Source organism: Cucurbita moschata, unplaced genomic scaffold, assembly GCF_002738365.1.
Source record: "Cucurbita moschata cultivar Rifu unplaced genomic scaffold, Cmos_1.0 Cmo_Scf00077, whole genome shotgun sequence".
Taxonomy (NCBI): Eukaryota; Viridiplantae; Streptophyta; class Magnoliopsida; order Cucurbitales; family Cucurbitaceae; genus Cucurbita; species Cucurbita moschata.
Window position 1 is genome coordinate 594,751 of NW_019268593.1, and position 6,163 is coordinate 600,913.

The following is a 6,163-nucleotide window of genomic DNA, read 5'->3' on the forward strand; positions in this document are numbered from 1 at the left end:
TACACGCTTTCATTTTCAAAAGCTTCACTTGCCTACAGTACTTTATTTAGGATCTGAATTCCTTGATCATTTCCTTGGCGGATAACACAAATGAAATCGCTTCCCTGACCGCCCATCTTACGAGTCCATTCTTATCTTGTTGGTTTGTTGTACTATTCTATACCTCTCTCGATTGATAGAAAGACGTACGGGAGCTGGGAGGGCCTATTGTGAGGGAAATTTCCTTTTCACGGTAGGAAAAGGAAAAGCAGGAGCTGCATATGTCCACGGTGATCAAGGCAGAGCGACTCCTTCTTTAGAAGAGGTTGGTTTTATCGAAAGTGTTAGATCCTCTTTCATTAAAGAAAAAATAGGAGCTCTTGGTTTGGCCGATGTCGATTCGTATGGCAATGCGGACTCGACTCAGGACGTGGATTCTGCTTTTCATATTGCTGCTATGAGCCGAATGAGCTGGTAAGCTATCTCGCTAAACGAAAGGAAAGAGCACGTACGGGTTGACCTTGTTACGAGGGGCGGGGCCAGCCAAAGAAGGTCAGTCGGACTAGGTTAGGACCCTTTATCCGGTTCAGCTAGGTTCTTGTTGGGTTTTATGTCCTAAAACTCATAGTTTGTAAACAAAAACATATTCTATTTTCAATAAAGTTATTATTGTTGTTTATTCAGTAAAGATTGTTATTGAATAAAGTGAACTTTACGATCATTAATCTAAATCCAATAAACTAAGAACACTCTGGTTATAGTATGATTACTTGAACTATATGTAGAGACATAAGAGTGGATCAAGTTCAAGTATATATAGTCAAAATGATCTATAATATAAGGATAAGGCTGAGTACCTTATTCTGGGGACACTATGGGTGCGGCCCACTTTTGTATATGATATAAACAATGTGATCACTAAATTGTACATGTGGAGACATGTGAGTGGGGGCGTCCTATGCAATTAGTATTGCATAAGATTGGACCATGAAGAAAACCACTCTCACTTTATAATGTCGTTTACTGTTGAGACTGATTTTCTTTTCATTCGATAACCTAGGTAACTCGGTTTTAATCCTGAGCTACCATGAACTCCTGTTTATTGGGAATTATCCTTAGATTTGCATGGGTGAGAGTGGCTCTAGTTCGCCGACTCAATAGGCCTCCCATTTCAGGGGTAAGACTGGTGAATGACTAGGGACGTGGGGTGCAAGATGGAATTCACTCCTACCCACTTTTAAGGATAGAAGAGAGGTAGTTCCCTTAAGCACTGACTCCAGGTCTTGAACAAGGGGCCCCACCCTCTCATTAGCTTGAGAGGGATTCGGTTTACTGGTTGGACCACAAACCAATTGTTCATTAGAGGATCAGTGAGACATAAGGAACAAAAAGTAACTTTAGGGGTTAAACGGTAAATTGACCCAGCTCTAGTTACGAACAACCTGTGAAGGATCAACTTACTAATCATGGTTACATCAAATGGATAGAAATATATCTATAGTGAGGGGAGTGCATCTACTAGGCTATAGTGGAGTGTCCTAGTAGTTAATGAATGTTGGTTAACAAGGTTAATGAGTTTAACCGGTTTATCTTGGATCGTTGGAGCCCATGATCTATAGGTCCATTAGGTCCCTCTGCTAGCTCATATCGGACTAAACCATAGAACAGTGTGATGAGTGAGTTCGAAGTGTTCGAATTCAACTTAGGGAATATGCACTACATATATACGATATATTTAACTACATTTTTGTTTTATTTACGAATTAAACAAAAAGAGAGGATCTGAAAAATCTTAACCAATTATGTGTCGGAATTCATTGGGATTAACATTTTAATTAATATTAAATATTAATTAAATAGTTTAATTAATCATTTAATGTTACTTTAATTTGAAATTCATTATTCAAATTAATTGTTGAATTAAAATGAAGTCAAAATGTTGACTTTATTTAATGGAAAAATCCATGTTAGTGGAATCTTGAGGTGTCAAAATTTGGTTTAACCAAACTTGCATGCTTGCCAAATAACCCCACAAGTTTGAGTGGAATTTTGAGTGTCAAAATTTGGTTTAACCAAACTTGCATGCTTGCCAAATAACCCCACAAGTTTGAGTGGAATTTTGAGTGTCAAAATTTGGTTAACTCAAACATGCATGCTTGCCACATAATCCCAAACATTTGAGCGGAATTTTAAGTGTCAAAATTTGGTGATCTCAAATTTGCATGAACATGCAAACATGACTCTTTAAATAGAGTGATCATGGTACATGGAAGGTCTTCTTCTTCTTGGTGAAAAGCCTTGAGAAAAAACCTCTCACAAACACTCTCTTCCCATATACAAAATCCCTCCCAAGTTTAGTCACTCACCAGATTCAACAATCCCGTTCTAAGGCCGGAGAATAGTGGAGAAGACACCAGTGGTGGTTCGAAACCGGTTCAGTTTAGTCACTCACCAGATTCAACAATCCCGTTCTAAGGCCGGAGAATAGTGGAGAAGACACCAGTGGTGGTTCGAAACCGGTTCGTGAGGAAAAAGGAGTTTGAACTACAAAAGGTTAGTATCAAGGAGTTTGAACTACAAAAGGTTAGTATCTAAATTCATTAAGTTTTAAGACTTATAAACATGCTCGTTATTTACTATAATTGATGTTGTAAAAGTTCCTAAGATCCAAATTGCTTCCGCATGTGTTATATTAACACCATCAGTTCTTCCATGCGAGAATGTATGTGTATCGGTATCCTCTTTAGGACCGGGGTTGCTTCCTCTTGCTAAGCCCGCTTTTCTTACCAGGTGTGATTCAATCTTTCAGCTCAAACTTTTCTATCGTCCGACGGAAAAAGTACTATTCAATCTTTCAGCTCAAACTTTTCTATCGTCCGACGGAAAAAGTACTATTCAATCTTTCAGCTCAAACTTTTCTATCGTCCGACGGAAAAAGTAGGAGTACGACTACCTTGCTCGAGCCAAGGGTTTCAGTTTCTACTGAAAAGTTCGCTATCTATTAGTTTTCGTAAACGAATGTATTTCTCATTTCATGTTAGCTTGGACTTCTATCGGACTTATAGCATTGCTATCAACCTAATCATTCTCGCTTGTTGCTTTAAGGGGTTCAACAAGTAACAAGTTTGGAAGGCATGAAGCGGAGCAAGTTTGGAATAACTTAAGAACGACAACACAAATTTTCTTGAGGCCCTACCGGGAGTTGAACCCAGGTCGTTGGATTCAAAGTCCAAAGTGCTAACCACTACACCATAGAACCCCTTGTAAAAATTTATTTTGGAATGGTTGTTCCTATTTTATGCAGATTCCACAAGAAGAGAGATCCTATCACGAGTAAAACTCAAGTTATTGGATTCAAAATTCTAGAGCTGTTTTATCTAACTCGTTGTGATCTTGAGCACCTTTAGAGTGGTTACAGAAGTAACCCTCCAATGTTGATTGAAGCTCTTAGAGAACATGTAATTTTATATATTTCTTATAGTTAATTTATATATTGTTGTATATTACAAACAAATTGATATAATACTTTACATCCCAGTCTTTCTTTCTTCCGTGCAAAACTTAACATGAAAACTATATTATTTCAAAATTCACTCGAGAAACAAGGGGTGAAAACTATGTTATTTCAAACCCTCCATTATTGCTTCTACTTTGCGTGAAAATGCTTTCACTAAACCATGTTACTAACTGGTTTGTTTGGTTCGGTTCAATTCTTAGGTCCACTAGATTGAATCGACCTAGCTGATAATATAAAAATCATAAGTTTCTTAAATTACGTTATCTAAAAGTTTAACCCCTAATTTTTTTTAGAATATTTATCTTTGTGTCTAGTTGATCTCTAAATGCTTAGAAGTATCTAATAAGACTTCTATTTAAGGAACTTTTCTCTATAAAAGATGTAAGACTTCAGGTTTATTATTAAGGAATTTCAAATGAGTGATTTGATATATCATAGAGGACAAAATATTTATTTGTTTCAAATATCTTATGTTGACCATTCTTTTTCTAATGGCCTTAGATTGAATCTCATTAATAACAATATCCCAAAACTCAGGTAAAGATGACATAAAATTAATACATTCAACTTAACTCTTAGGGGCGGTAAACCAACGGTTCCTTCACCCAAGACCCATGGCCCAACTCCTAACATGGAAGGGATAATCTAGAGAATCATTCCAAGAACCCTAACGGATGGGTTACAAACTCACATTATCAAGCTCGACAACAAACAATGTCTCCGGCAAACTTAGGAATAAAAATAGGAGACATTTTATAGATTTAGGAGGAGTAAGTGAAAACAAAAAGAGAGTCATGACCCATTTTCGGTGGGTTCTCGAAGCACCGATTGCAAGTTAAGAGAGGTTGNTACATGGAAGGTCTTCTTCTTCTTGGTGAAAAGCCTTGAGAAAAAACCTCTCACAAACACTCTCTTCCCATATACAAAATCCCTCCCAAGTTTAGTCACTCACCAGATTCAACAATCCCGTTCTAAGGCCGGAGAATAGTGGAGAAGACACCAGTGGTGGTTCGAAACCGGTTCANAAAGAGAGTCATGACCCATTTTCGGTGGGTTCTCGAAGCACCGATTGCAAGTTAAGAGAGGTTGAAACAAAGTAGAATGTTTTCTCGAAATAAAAAAAGAAATAAAATACCGATTGCAAGTTAAGAGAGGTTGAAACAAAGTAGAATGTTTTCTCGAAATAAAAAAAGAAATAAAATATAATGAACACATATATTTACATTTATGTTGTTTGTCTAGGACAATCTTAGTTTTTGACCATGTTCATAGTGGGTGAAAAAAGAAATAAAATATAATGAACACATATATTTACATTTATGTTGTTTGTCTAGGACAATCTTAGTTTTTGACCATGTTCATAGTGGGTGAAGTAGCCTAATTGTAAGTTCAGTAGCCTAATTGTAAGTTCATAGTGGGTGCTTGGATATCAAGCTCTTTTCTTAATGATTTCTTGATTCTTGTCCGAGAACAGTGGCCCTTAGGTTCTAAGTACATGGTTCTTTTCCTTTAGACACTCGGTGGTCGGCTTTGTGGATATCACACTCTTTTCTTAATGATTTNCACCAGTGGTGGTTCGAAACCGGTTCAGTTTAGTCACTCACCAGATTCAACAATCCCGTTCTAAGGCCGGAGAATAGTGGAGAAGACACCAGTGGTGGTTCGAAACCGGTTCGTNCATGGTTCTTTTCCTTTAGACACTCGGTGGTCGGCTTTGTGGATATCACACTCTTTTCTTAATGATTTCTTGATTCTTGTCCGAGAACAGTGGCCCTTAGGTTCTAAGTACATGGTTCTTTTCCTTTAGACACTCGGTGGTCGGCTTTGTGGATATCACACTCTTTTCTTAATGATTTCTTGATTCTTGTCCGAGAACAGTGGCCCTTAGGTTCTAAGTACATGGTTCTTTTCCTTTAGACACTCGGTGGTCGGCTTTGTCCAAAATAAAAGGGCCCAACCATATTCGAACTGATGACCTCTTGATCTGCAGTCAAATGATGTACCACTGAGCTATGGACCCATTTTCCATAATTTCAACCTTAGTGACCCCTTCTACAGAGTGTCAGTCTAAAAGTGAAAAAAGTGTCTGTCTAAAATAAAAGGGTCCAACCAAGTTCAAACGGGTGACCGGTCAAATTCTCTACCACTGAGCCATGGATCCATTTTGTAGGATTTAACCTTAGTGACCCCTTAGACATAGTGTCGGTCCAAAAAGTGTAACAAATTTCTATCTAAGATAGAAGGGCCCAACTATGTTTGAATTCGTGACCTCTTGATCAGCAATCAAATGCTCTAACATTGAGATATGGACCCATTTTGTATGATCTCAACCTTAGTGACCCCTTCTACAGATTATCAGTCCAAAAATGACCCTACCGAATCGGCTATGGACCAATTTTGTATAATTTGGTGGATTACCTATCGGGAATTAAACACAGGTTGTTAGATTCAAAGTCGAAAGTGCTAACCATTACACCATAGAACCACTTGTTCAACTTTATTTTGGCAGCGATTTTGATAAGCGCCAACAACGCTGAATTTTGCAAAGCTAGAGGTCGTAGTATCCTTACAGACTTTCACAAGGTGTTTTCAACTTTTTTTATAGGTAATTGAACTTTTGAGTCCATGCAAATGATTGGTTGGATTAGTATGAGTTTGAGAAGACAG

The 6,163-nt window shown here is 37.7% G+C and overlaps 1 non-coding gene across 1 annotated transcript; it reads right to left on the reverse strand.

Annotated features, from left to right (window-relative positions):
* Positions 1–3,166: 3,166 nt before the first annotated feature.
* On the reverse strand, positions 3,167–3,238 carry TRNAQ-UUG. Its single transcript has one exon. It is a non-coding gene; the product is annotated as a tRNA-Gln (tRNA).
* Between the last annotated feature and the right edge of the window lie 2,925 nt (positions 3,239–6,163).